The sequence below is a fragment of the Delphinapterus leucas genome, chromosome 13, assembly GCF_059928025.1.
Source record: "Delphinapterus leucas isolate spDelLeu-1000000601 "Yukka" chromosome 13, BTC_Dleu_Yukka2, whole genome shotgun sequence".
Taxonomy (NCBI): Eukaryota; Metazoa; Chordata; class Mammalia; order Artiodactyla; family Monodontidae; genus Delphinapterus; species Delphinapterus leucas.
In genome coordinates this window covers 21,493,289-21,507,824 of record NC_143141.1, presented here as the reverse complement: position 1 = coordinate 21,507,824, position 14,536 = coordinate 21,493,289, and positions in this window count along the sequence as shown.

Here is a 14,536-nt window from a genome sequence, read left to right as displayed (position 1 = left end):
CTTTGAAAAGTGTGAGAATAAATGACTCTCAAGTTGGTGGCTGTATTTGCAGAGGGAATTTTAGAAGCCTTTACCACCAACAGCATTCCTCAGTATAAATCACACAATTCGTGTTGTTTATACAGAAAGAAAATGGCTGAATCTTGGTAAGGTAATTCTATCAAAGATTGGTTGCTTGTGATTCAATGCATTGCTTATGGCACAGGACGTGGCTCCCTAGACCAAGATGATGCTAACATTTCGTTCAAAGTTGTCTTCCTCCTTAATCTACCCCCTTTCTTCCAATAGTAAATTGGTAGGTTTCCTTCTACTCTTTGTAAATATGGAGTCCTATCTTTGATGTCAGGCATGGGTAGGGGTGGTAAGGAGATGGCCAAACCCAAATAACTAAGCACAACTTCTGGTGGCTTTAGGAGGCTCTTCCATTTCTCTTCAGGCACAGTAAGCTCTCAAGGCCCACTTCAGGAACCAAACATTTCAAAATGTTTAATATGTTTGAGCATAAGTAGCTGCCATCACTCAAAATATCCAAGCAGGTGGGAACTGTAGGGAGCTGATAATTAAGGAAGATCAAAATAGCTGGCGAGGAGGCTGTCTTTCTAGGGTCACTGAAGTTGCTGGTTTGAGGTCAATTGCCTCTGAGATGCTGTGGTGAAACTGAATATTTATAAGCATAACTGAGGAATATCCATTTGGAATCTAAAGAACCCAAGTGAATACAGAATGAAAATTTAGGAAGAAAGAAATTGAACAAAATGTCCACAGAAAGAGGGATGTGTATATCGAGAAAAATGGATAAATAAAATATAATGGAATATTAAACAACAGTTCAATCAAATAATCTAAATCAACATAATTTTGAATGAAAAATAAAATACCAGTTGCAGGAACAATACAAACTGCTTGATAAAATGTATATGTGCTTCTAAAGGACATAGATTAATACTATATGTTATGTATTGATTGATTCCCATGTAGTTTAAAAAGTAATGAGAGAATATAGAGAAAGTTATTATAGTATTTGCCCGGACAATTTATAATGAGTTTTTTTTTTCTTTTTATAGAGACTGAAGATTGTAAACAAAGAATGGAAATGATAATTTTTTTTTTCTGAATGGTAGGTTCATATGTGTTTGTTTAATTAGTACAATTTCTTTCTACATTTAATAAAAATAGCTATGCTTTCTTAAGAGTTAGTAACCAAAGAAAGATGCTTCTATTTTTCAATAAATAAGAGATTCGGTCATATTCTTCAGAGTTATCAAAAGATGCAGATGGGTGGTGTCCAGTATACTTGCTGCTATTGCGGCCCAGAGTAGGACACCCTAAAATGTGCCTCAGTGACATACTGATTATTTTGAATTAAAGTTACTTAAGAAGTGGCCAAGGAAGAGGGACACTATGACCTTCCTTTCTGTCTCCCTGAAAGCAGGAAATACATCTCATGTGACAGGTGCCCTCCTTGCATCTGGAGGTGTACGGACACCTTATGGCAAAGACAGGGAATTCAGATTGAGAAGCATATAAAAACGAACCTTGTTACTTCTTAATTTACTACTCCAGACCCAAACTCTATTCTTCACTAATTAGGTACCCAAAGCCTAAGTTTCTTTATTCTGTCAATTCCTCACAAATCCATTTCTCCTTTCTCTTAAAGTATAAAAACGGTCTGCTTTTTTCACTTCTTAGGTGCCATTTCTATGAGACCTTCATGTACGTGAATTAAACTTTCTTTCATTTTCTCCTGCTAATCTGTCTTGTGTCAATTTTATTTTGAGTCCAGCCACAGAACTCAAAAGTAGTTGAGATGAAATTTCATCCTCCCAGACAGTTGGTGAGACAGGCAAGAGGCTGGCTGTTCCCTGCTTCCCTCCCTAAGTCTTTTGCAGGTAAGAGATCCTGGGACATCTGACAAAGGCCTGCAGAAGGTAAGAGTTCTTTCTTTCCATGTCAGCCTCCCAGACCTCTGCCTGCCAAGTCTGCTGGAAGGGAAATTGTTAAGAGCCCATTTCATCTCTCTCGAATTTAGATAAGCAGGAGAAGATATTACTGGAGCTAGTTCCTTGGATGAGCAGCTCTTGGGAATCCTTTACCTCCCAGCGATGGTCACAGCTTTTCTTTGTCTCTGTGGCATGTGTTGTTTGCCATAAGGAGCAAGAACCATAAGGCAGAACACAGGCATAGGCCCTCTAAGTCGGCCCTTGGAGCCAATCTCACAGAAAGGTGAGTTAGCGGTTCTTACCAAACTGGCATCATTTAGACAAACTTTATTGTGGGTCCTTTATGAACAGATGAAGTTTTTCATTCTTTTATATCCTGAGAGCTTAACTTTCTGTCCAGTGAAAACATTCTCGCTGGTCTCTGCCTTCAGGAAGGTTCATTTACTGGGGTGCATCTGGTGGCCAAGGGAATAGGATGGGTTTCCAAGACACAAAGTCATGAAGTCATAAGCAGTACTCCATTCGTCTGGCCGTACCAGCAATTAGGGAAGTTTGTCATAAGGGTTCTCAGTCCTTATGGGGCCTTTATCATGTCAACCTTCATTGCTTGTTAGACTAATACTAGAAGTGAACTTTCTAGATCTTGGGAGGGCTATACACTAACTTGTGAGACTTCTCTTGCTTCTTTGGTTAAGCCATAATAAAATGCTTATTGACCTGAGTCACTATTTGAAATTAATATATGATCCTACTCATCAATGGCCAGAGTATGGATCCTTTAAATTGACTATATTTAAAAGGAAACAATTTTTTCAGAGCTCTCATCATAACAGGTGTCATATTGGTACTTATGAAAAATAACATTAATGACTAGGCTTAAAGAATCCTTTATTAAATAAAAGAAATTCGACAAAAATTCAACATAAATTCCCTTTCTTAAAAATCACCCCTTCACCTCAGCAATTCCAGAAGCCCTCCCACAAATAAGCAAGAAAGAAATCTGCTGGAGACCAATATTCAAGTGCTCACAGAAACAAGTGTCGTTTTCTTGCAAATCTTTTTCACACCAGGATTACAAGTCTAGAAACAAGTCAAGGCCCACGTATCTTTACCAGTCTCAAGCCTTAGCTATTCCTCTCAAAATGTTTGTAGATATTGTAAAACATCACGATACTGGAGCAATATTGCCCAATATTTCAGAAAAGGTTAATAGTATTTACCTTAAGACTTATGATCATATGCAAATATATCCTAAAATTCCCAGGAGAAAAATTCCATTATTTTCTGTGTTCCTTAAAGTTATAAATCTTACCATGTATTTGAAATGTAAACACAGCCTGCATAGCCTGAGACTGGGCCTGGATTAACTCAATGTGTAGAACACTAAACTAACTAGGAAAAGAAAAAAAAAAAAAAAAAAAAAGAGGAAAACAGGCCTTTAAAACACAAACTGCCAAAAAGTCTCTCTTGCCAAAACTCTATTAAATTACAGTCTTCTTAAAATTGCTTGTCAAGGACAAATACAGATCTTAAAAGTCTTGTCCACATATAATAAAAATCTTCATCCATATGAGTGAATAATCTTTGATTTATAAATAGTGAATTTTTACTCTAATTCATGACTAAAGTTTTAAAATGAAAATTATGAGCTCTCTGGTTGTGTCTGTCTATATTTCTATATGTGTATGTTACCTTCGGGTGGGATTGCCAAAATTAATTTGACAAAGAGTTCTACTTATTGGCTTTAATAATCAATCACCTATATAAAAAATCTTAAAAATGTAATAAAAACTAAACCAAATATTTTTCAAGTCACAAGATCTAAGATAATCTTTAGTATATAAAAACAAATTTTAAGCTTCTTGGTTCAATAAATACAGGTATGTCTTCAGAATTAGCATTAAATATAATGTCGGTAAACAACTTTTGTTCTACCTTGTTTGCTTATCAAAGGGGTTAATTTTGTCTCTGTTGCAAAGTTTGTCAGAAAAACAAACAAAGAAACAAGATAATCACTGATTTCTTTAATATCTCAAGAAATGTTTATGAGTAAGCTAAGTGTAATTATTAAGAACAAATAGATTAAATAGATGTAAGAGATAAGAGTTTTTAGGTAAACTTTTAAAAAATGACTGTCTTAGAAATGTCAATCTGGAAGGCAACCAGAAGAAATGGACAGTTTGGGAAACATACAGCCACCAAAACTGAATCAAGAAGAAATAAATAATTTGAACAGACCAATGACTAGAAGTGAAATATAATCTCTAATGGAAAAAAAAAAAAATCCCTGCAAACAAAAGTCCAGTACCAGATGATTTCACTGTGGAACTCTACCAAACATACAAGGAAGAACTTACACCGATCCTTCTCAAATTCTTCCAAAAGATTGAGGAGGAGGAAACACTCCCAAAGTCATTCTATGAAGCCACAATCACCCTGATACCAAAACCAGACAAAGACACTATCAAAAAAGGAAATTGTAGGGCAATATCTTTGATGAATATAGATGCAAAAATCCTCCACAATATATTGCAAACCAAATCCAACAACACATAAAAAGGATTGTAAACCATAATCAGATTGGATTCATCTCAGGGTCACAAGTTTCTTTCAACATAGGCAAATCAACCATTGTGATACACCCCATCAACAAAAGAATAGATAAAAAACACATGATTATCTCAATAGATGCAGAAAAGGCATTTGATAAAATTCAACATCCATTCATGATACAAACTCTCACCAGAGTGAGTATAGAGGAAACATATCTCAGCATAATAAAAGCTATCTATAATAGGGCTTCCCTGGTGGCACAGTGGTTTAGAGTCCGCCTGCTGTTGCAGGGGACGCGGGTTCGTGCCCTGGTCTGGGAAGATCCCACATGTCACGGAGCAGCTAGGCCCATGAGCCATGGCCACTGAGCTTGCATGTCCGGAGCCTGTGCTCCGCAACGGGAGAGGCCACAACAGTGAGAGGCCTGCGTATCACCAAAAAAAAAAAAAAAGCTATCTATGATAAACACACAGCCAACATAATATTCAATGGTGAAAAGCTGAAAGCCTTCCTGCTAAAATCTGGAACAATACAAGAATGCCTGTTCTCACTACTTGTATTCAACATAGTATTGGAAGTACTAGCTACAGCAATTGGACATGAAAAAGAAATAAAAGTTATCCAAATTGAAAGGGAAGATGTAAAATTGTAATTATGATTTTATGCAGATGACATGATACTTTATAGAGAAAACCCTAAAGACTCCACACAAAACAATTAGAACTGAAAAACAACTTCAGCAAGGTAGCAGGATACAAGACTAAAATACAGAAATCTGTTTCATTTCCTTACACTCACAGTGAAATACCAGGAAGAGAAAGAAAAATATATCTCTTTTAAAACGTATCAAAAACGTATTTAGGAATAAACCTGACCAAGGAAGAGAAAGACTTACATGCTGAGAACTATAAAACATTAATGGAAGAAATTGAAAATGATTCAAGGAAATGGAAAGATATCTCATGCTTTCAGATTGGAAGAATTAATGTTGTTAAAATGGCCATGCTCTCTAAAATGATCCACAGATTTAATGGGATACCTATAAAATTACCCATGACCTTTTCTACAGAACTAGAACAAATAAACCTAAAATTTATATAGAACCACAAAAGGCACAGAATTGTCAAAGCAATCCTAAGGAAAAAGACTAAAGCTGTAGGCATAACTCTCCCAAGCTTCAGATAATACTACAATGCTATAGCAGTCAAAACAGTGTGGTATTGGCACAAAAATAGACATATAGATCAAAGGAACAGAATAGCAAACCCAGAAAAAAACCCACACACCTGCGGTAAATTAATCTTTGACAAAGGGGGCAAGAATATACAATGGAGAAAAGAGAGTCTCTTCAGGAAGTGGAGGTGAGAAAGCTGGAAGTTAGAACACTCCCTCAAACTACACACAAAAACTCAAAATGGCTTAAAGACTTAATATAAGACATGGCATTGTAAAACTGTTAGAAGAGAACATAGGCAAAACATTCTCTGATGTAAATCATAGCAATGTTTTGTTAGGTCAGTCTCCCAAGGCAAAAGAAATAAAAGCAAAAGTCAACAAATGGGATCTAATCAAACTTATAAGTATTTTGACAGCAAAGGAAACCATAAACTAAATAAAAATAAAACCTACGATCTGGGAGAAGACATTTGCAAATGATGTGCCTGAAAAGGGCTTAATTTGCAAAGTATACAAACAGCTCATACAACTCAATATCAGAAAAAGAAACTACCCAATCAAAAAATGGGAAGAAGACCTACATAGACATTTCTCCAAAGAATACCATACATATAGCCAATAGGCACATGAAAATATGCTCAACATCACTAACCATCAGAGAAATGCAAATCAAAACTACAATGACACCTCACACCTGTCAGAACAGCCATCATCAAAAAGTCTACAATTAATAAATGCTAGAAAGGGTGTGGGAAAAAGGGAAACCTCCTACACTGTGGGTGGGAATGTAAATAGGCACAGCCACTATGTGGAACAGTATGGAGGTTCCTTAAAAATCTAAAAATTGGGTTATCATATGATCCAGCAATCCCACACCCCGGCATGTATCTGGAAAAGAGGAAAACTCTAATTTGAATAGATACATGCACCCCAATATTCATAGCAGCACTATTCATGATAGCCAAGACATGGAGGCAACCTAAATGTCCATCGACAGATGACTGGATAAAGAAGATGTGGTACATATATATAATGGAATATTAGTCCACCATAAAAAAGAATGAAATGATGCCATTTTCAGCAATATGGATGGACCTAGAGATTATCATACTAAGTGAAGTAATTCAGACAGAGAAAGACAAATGTCACAGAATATCACTTATTTGTAGAATCTAAATAATGATACAAATGAACTTACTTACAAAACAGAAACAGACTCAGATATAGAAAATAATCTTATGGTTAGCAAAGGGAAGCTCTGGGAGGGGTATAAATTAGGAGTTTGGGATTAACAGATACACACTACTATATATGAAATAGAGAAACAACATTATAGCACAGGGAACTATGTTCTATATCTTGCAGTAACCTGTAATGGAAAAGAACCTGAAAAAGAACACGTATACGTATAACTGAATCACTTTGCTGTACACCTGAAATTAAGACAGTATTGTAAATCAACTGTACTTAAATTTGAAAAAGAAAAAAAGAAAAAAAATGTCTACTTGAGTAGTTTCCTAAATCTCTTTGGTAATTTACATTCTTAGAGTTTTGCTAAGTTAAATATTGGGAATTCATTGAATGTCCTTTCCTAATGAGATAAATTACTAAAACATTAATTGCTAAATAAGTCTAAGTTTCTACCTACATTTGACCTCTTAGTACAGAGAAACTAACTATGTTTGGATCTATTAGTAAATAAATTTTGTGCTTGATTGAAAGTTTGTACTTTGAAGTAGCTTATGTTTCTAAATATTATATAATGTATGTGTAAGTCAAGCCACAAAATATTAATGCAGTTTAAAATTGCTTGCTTCTTTATTTTCACTGAACAAAATAAGATTTCAAATAATTAAGTATTCTAATCAATATATGTGCTTAAAACTACCAGATATAATAGTTGGGAAAGAATGCATTTGGTGATAAGAAAAGGTTTAAAGTATAGAGATTTTTTTTGTTTAGAAAAAAGAAAATGAATTCGTCCCAAAGCTAGTTATTTCTAAATGAGAAAGGAAACCAGGAACAAACTAACATGGATATAGAAAATTGTAAAATATTTATAAATAAACGAATATTTGGAAAGAAATTTTATGTGTGGTCAGGACTGGATAAGATTGGAATGAATTTAATTAAGTAAATTAGTTTTAATATCAAAATTAAGCTGATATAAAATTGGAATTTACTTTTCTCTCTTTGTTGAAAGGACAAAGCTTTGTTTCGTTTTTGTTTTGGTTTTGGTCTGCTCTTGATAATAAGAGATTCTGAAAGTTTTTTTTTTATCTTTAAAAATTTACCTAGAAAAAAATCTTATGTCTTGTCAAAATAATCACTTATGTTATATTTATCAGGTCTTTGATTACTTATGTAAGTCCTCTCAATATTAAAAGAGCTAAATTTTGCTTAGAATTATATTCTATATTTGCCTATGATGTCTTTAATTTTTATTTTGGTTAAATTGATGACTATGATTTGTTTCACAGTCACCTATTGGACTATTTTTAATTTTTTGATATTTTTTACAAAATTCCCAAAAATCTAATTCTAAATGAAGTCTTTGTGACTTAGAACTAACTCTGAGATATGAAATATTTTAGAGGGTCACTGAAATATCTAAAAAATTTGTTCTCTCTCTCTTTATGAAAAGAGAGATATCAAACTAATTAAGTACATTTGATATGTAAAATTACGTAGAACGCATTGTCAAATAAGTAACTTTAAGCCTTCTTTATGTCGTGTCTGTATAGATATGTATTATAGCTGTACTCAGAAATTATGTAAAATTCCTGTATCCTAGTGTCAGAGAAATGCCCTAACTGACTTTCATGAAAAAGCAGCAGCAACAGAATCTGTAAATTTTGTGGCAAATGTGGATGAAGTCCATTCTGCTCCTGAAAAAGAAAAAAAAAAATTTACCCCTTATTGCCAGACTTTTGCCATCCTAATTTACTCGTAACATGGCAACAGTCTGCTCCTGAATCAAAGAAAGTAAGATGGATAAACAATAGCTGTAAATTAATCAGACAGCCAGGGCTATAGGAAACCTAGACAACCACTTGGCTCCTCCTGATTTTCTAGCAAACCTGATTTTTTTTTTTTGTTTACTTTTTCTTGTATTTCTTCACCCACCATAGTGCAGTTACAATTACTTAAGTCATAAATAGACATTGGCAGGAAGATTTCTATAAAATTGTGAAAACAGTCTACCTGAAATGTCTTACCTGTTGGGTTCATAACCCTGGGAAAAAATATTTCTGTCCTCAGTGGCTTCAGACCTCCTTTCTCCGGACCCTTCGAATACCTGCAACTGTTAGTTCATTCAACTACCACATAATATGGGCCATCAAGATGTTCTTGGTATTGTATGTATGTTTTCTGGATGGATTGAATCCTTCCTTTGCTTCAAAGCTGATGCACCCACAATGGTAAAGAAACTGTTAAAAAGGAAATGTGTTTTCCCCTTGGGGCCTACCTTCCACAGTCTCCAGTGATCAAGGCACTCAATTCACTGGGCAAATTCTATGAGCCTTAACAACAAACTTGCAAACTTCTGGGGATTATCACTGTCTCTGTCACCCTCAATTATCAGGCAAGGTCAACAGGACTAATGGAAAAGTGGACTAATAACGAACAAGAGTTAATCACATGGGACTGAATGAACTGATGAATGTGATTATAATTTTATATGACTTTTTGTCTAAAATACTACTTATTTTTTAATCTTTTGTTTCTCAGATACAAGGAAACTTTTTTAAAGACTTACAGTAGGTTAGGACTTCCCTGGTGGCACAGTGGTTAAGAATTTGCCTGCCAATGCAGGGGACATGGGTTCGAGCCCTTGGTCCAGGAAGATCCCACAAGCCGCAGAGCAACTAAGGCCATGTGCCACAACTACTGAGCCTGCGCTCTAGAGCCCGTGAGCCACAACTACTGAGCCCACATGCCACAACTACTGAAGCCCTTGTGCTTAAAGCCCAAGCTCCAGCACAAGAGAAGCCACGGCAATGAGAAGTCCATGCGTGGCAAGGAAGAGTAGCCCCCACTCTCTGCAACTAGAGAAAGCCCACACACAGCAACGAAGACCCAACACAGTCAACAATTAATAAATAAATATAAATGTATTTAAAAAAAGATTTACAGTAGTTTAGTACATTATACTGTTGTATGCAGGAGTGAAACAGTTCTCTTTTTCACCCTACTTAATCCTTCTAGAATTCAGAAGCTCTCAGTGAGCATTCTTATTTTCTTGGCAATATAGTTATTTGCATTAGTTCAATAAGAATCTCTTCTCTTTGTAACAGGACACAATAAGAAGCATTGATTGTATTACCAAGGCTTTGACTGGAATGTCATATTTGAGAGAGACATGCATCGACAGATATGACCAGACACCTTGAAGGAACTAAGGTTGACTTTATGGAGCCACTATATCCCCTTAGAGAAACAGCCTCACACCCTGTTCACAGGGTTCCCAGCAGCTTTACCTGGAACCTCAGGATATTTTGGGGATCTCAAGAGAAGAGGAACTGGCCAAAATCTATAGGTATTACAGGCAAACCTGATGGCAAATCTTTAATGTGACTTACTGGCCCTGAAAGGCTATTAAAAGTTGAATCTGAAGATTCCTTATAAAAAGTTCCAGTAAAACATATTTACAAATGCCTATATGGTCAAACCTCTATTTTTGCTGAACTTAGACCAAGATTTGGAATCTAGACACTTTGCAAACAAATTAGTCTTAATTTGGTTATCTTTGGTAGAAATTAGGGTGATTTTAGAGAGGAAAAATATGTTTAATTAAACTATGATACACACTTGTGGATATTGGATTCTAGTGCTATTACTTTTCCCTGAAGTTTTGTTATTTACCTGAAAATTGGACTAGATACTGAATTTTTCTAGTTTTCTCCCATAACTGACTACAACTTTCTAAACTAATGTTTCCAATTTTTTTCGACTCTTTTGAAAAACCTGGAAACACTGAGAACTAAAACTTCCCTTTTCCTGAAGCCCTGAAAACTGAAGCTCGACTACTTGATATAAACTTCAGAGAAATGGCCACAAGCTCGCTCAAATTTAAACAATCCTCCTGTCTGTTGCTGGATAAGCCACATAGAAAATTTACCTGCAAGCCTGATTACTTCATCAGAGATATTTCAAACTAGGAAAATCCTTCAACCCTACATCTAGGCTCAGAAAATGGTTTATAATCTGCTCCAATTATTAACCTTTGCTTTATTTTGTTTCCATAGAAATGACTCTCATTAAATTCCAGGTTGCTTGCACCTTAGGCCTGGCTTTAGTAGGTCATTTGCATCACCACCTCCTGAATTGAAATATAACAGTTTAACTGAACTGTTCTCAAAGCTGAGAAGCTGGTTCAGTGAAATAGAGGACTCTACTAACCCGTTCTCTCTCTCTGCCATCACCAGCTCAGTTTTTAATATTTAAAACTTCTAGAGAAGTTTCAGAAGAGGGAACTGTTGGGGTCCAGAGTAGGCTGTCCCAAAATGTGCCTCAACTGATATATTGATTACATTGAATTAAAGTTACTTAAGAAATGGCCAAAGCAGGAGACATACTCTGACCCTCCTTCCTGTGTCTTTGAAAGCAGGAAGTAAATCTCTCATGTGAAAGGTACACTCCTTGCATCTGGAAGTAGAAGGACACCCTTATCGCAAAAGGTAGGGAATTCAAGCTAAGGAGCCTATATAAGAAGAAGAAGCCTACATATAAGAAGCCTATCTGTTCTCAGAACTCATTGTGATTTAATCTGCCTCTCTAAATAACAAAGGCTCTTGAGAAATGTTTCATGTCCTAATTTTCCATCTACATATATTTTGGGGGAAATATCTGTTTCAATCTTTTGCCCATTTTGCATTGGGTTGTTTCTATTGGGTTCTTTATTATGATCAGGTTGTAAAAGTTCTCTATATATTCTAGATAAAATTTGTTTGTGAATATACGTTTTGGAAATATTTTTTTCTCATTTAGTGGCTTGCTTTTTCATATTTTTAATAGGGTCTAATGAAGATCAAAATCTTTTCATTTTATCAAGTCCATCTTACCCATTTCTGTTCTTATGTAGTTTTACTTTCACTCTTCACACCTTGTATTTTATTTATTTATTTTTAACATCTTTATTGGAGTATAATTCCTTTATATTGTTGTGTTAGCTTCTGCTGTATAACATAGTGAAACAGCTATACTTATACTTATATGCCCATATACCCTGCCATGTGCATCTCCCTCCCACCCTCCCTATCCCACCCCTCTAGGTGGTCACAAAGCACAGAGCTGATTTCCCTGTGCTGTGCGGCAGCTTCCCACTAGCTATCTCTTTTACATTTGGTACTGTATATGTGTCAATGCCACTCTCTCACTTCATCCGAGCTTACTCTTCCCCCTCCCCATGTCCTTAAGTCCACTCTCTTACGTCTGCATCTTTATTCCTGTCCTGCCCCTAGGCTCTTCACAACCTTTTTGTTTTGTTTTTTTTTAGATTCCGTGTATATGTGTTAGCATATGGCATTTGATTTTCTCTTTCTGACTTACTTCATTCTGTATGACAGACTCTATGTCCATTCACCTCACTACAAATAACTCAATTTTGTTTCTTCTTATGCCTGAGCAATATTCCATTGTATATATGTGCCACATCTTCTTTATCCATTCATCTGTCGATGGACATTTAGGTTGCTTCCCAGTCCTGGATATTGTAAATAGTGCTGCAGTGAGCCTTGTGGTACATGACTCTCTTTGAATAATGTTTTTTTCAGGATATATGCTCAGTAGTGGGATTGCTGGTTCATACGGTAGTTCTATTTTTATTTTTTTAAAGAATTTCTGTACTGTTCTCCATAGTGGCTATATCATTTTCCATTCCCAGCAACAGTGTAGGATCGTTCCCTTTTCTCCACACCCTCTCCAGCATTTATTGTTTGTAGATTTTTTGATAATTGCCATTCTGACCGCTGTGAGTTGATACCTCATTGTAGTATTGATTTGCATTTCTCTAATGATTAGTGATGTTGAGCATCCTGTCATGTGTTTGTTGGTGATCTGTATATCTTCTTTGGAGAAATGTATATTTTGGTCTTCTTGGCTCACGGGGCTTGTTGCTCCGCGGCATGTGGGATCTTCCCAGACCAGGGCTCGAACCCCTGTCTCCTGCATTGGCAGGCAGATTCTCAACCACTGTGCCACCAGGGAAGCTCTTCTGCCAATTTGTGGATTGGATTGTTTGCTTTTTTGATATTGAGCTGCATGAGCTGCTTGTATATTTTGGAGATTAATGCTTTGTCAGTTGCTTCATTCTGAGGGTTGTCTTTTCGTCTTGTTTATGGTTTCCTTTGTTGTGGAAAATCTTTTAAGTTTCATTAGGTCCAATTTGTTTATTTTTGTTTTGATTTCCATTTCTCTAGGAGGTGGGTCAAAAAGGGTCTTGCTGTGATTTATGTCACAGAGTGTTCTGCCTATGTTATCCTCTAAGAGTTTTATACTGCCTGGCCTTACATTTAGGTCTTTAATCCTTTTTGAGTTTATTTTTGTGTATGGTGTTAGGGAGTGTTCTAATTTCCTTCTTTTACATGTAGCTTTCCACTTTTCCCAGCACCACTTATGGAAGAGGCTGTCTTTTCTCCATTGTATATTCTTGCCTCCTTTATCCAGGATAAGGTGACCGTATGTGCATGGGTTTATCTCTGAGTATTCTATCCTGTTCCATTGATCTATATTTCTGTTTCTGTGCCAGTACCATACTGCCTTGATTACTGTAGCTTTTTAGTGTCATCTGAAGCCAGGAAGCCTGATTCCTCCAGCTCCGCTTTTCGTGCTCAATATTGCTTTGGCTATTCTGCATCTTTTGTGCTTTCATACAAACTGTGATATTTTTGGTTCTAGTTCTGTGAAAAAATGCCATTGGTAGTTTGATAGAGATTGCATTGACTCTGTAGGTTGCTTTGGGTAGTATAGTCATTTTCACAATGTTGATTCTTCCAATCCAAGAATATGGTATATCTCTCCATCTGTTTGTATCATCTTTCATTTCTTTCATCAGTGTCTTATAGTTTTCTGCATGCAGGTCTTTAGTCTCCTTAGGTAGGTTTATTCCTAGGTATTTTATTCTTTTTTTTACAATGGTAAATTGGAGTGTTTCCTTAATTTCTCTTTTGGATTTTTCATCATTAGTGTATACGAATGCAAGAGATTTCTGTGCATTAATTTTGTAACCTGCAACCTTACAAAATTCATTGATAAGCTCTAGTAGTTTTCTGGTAGAGTCTTTAAGATTCTGTATGTATAGTATCATGTCATCTGCAGACAGTGATAGTTTTACTTCTTCTTTTCCAATTTGTATTCCATTTATTTCTTTTTCTTCTGTGATTGCTATGGCTAAAACTTCCAAAACTATGTTGCATACTAGTGGTGGGAGTGGGCAACCTTGTCTTGTTCCTGATCTTCATGGAAAGGTTTTCAGTTTTCAACATTGAGAACGATGTCGGCTGAGGGTTTGTCACATATGGTCTTTATTATGTTGAGGTAAGTTCCCCCTATGTCTACTTTCTGGAGAGTTTTTATCATAAATGGGTGTTGAATTCTGTCAAATGTTTTCTGCATCTATTGAGATGATCATATGTTTTTTATCCTTCAATTTGTTAATATGGTGTATCACATTGATTGATTTGCATATATTGAAGAATCTTTGCATTCCTGGAATAAACCCCACTTGATCATGGTGAAGTATCTTTTTAATATGCTGTTGGATTCTGTTTGTTATTATTTTATTGAGCATTTTGGATATATGTTCGTCAGTGATATTGGCCAGTAGTTTTCTTTTTTTGTGACAACTTTGTCTGGTTTTGGTATCA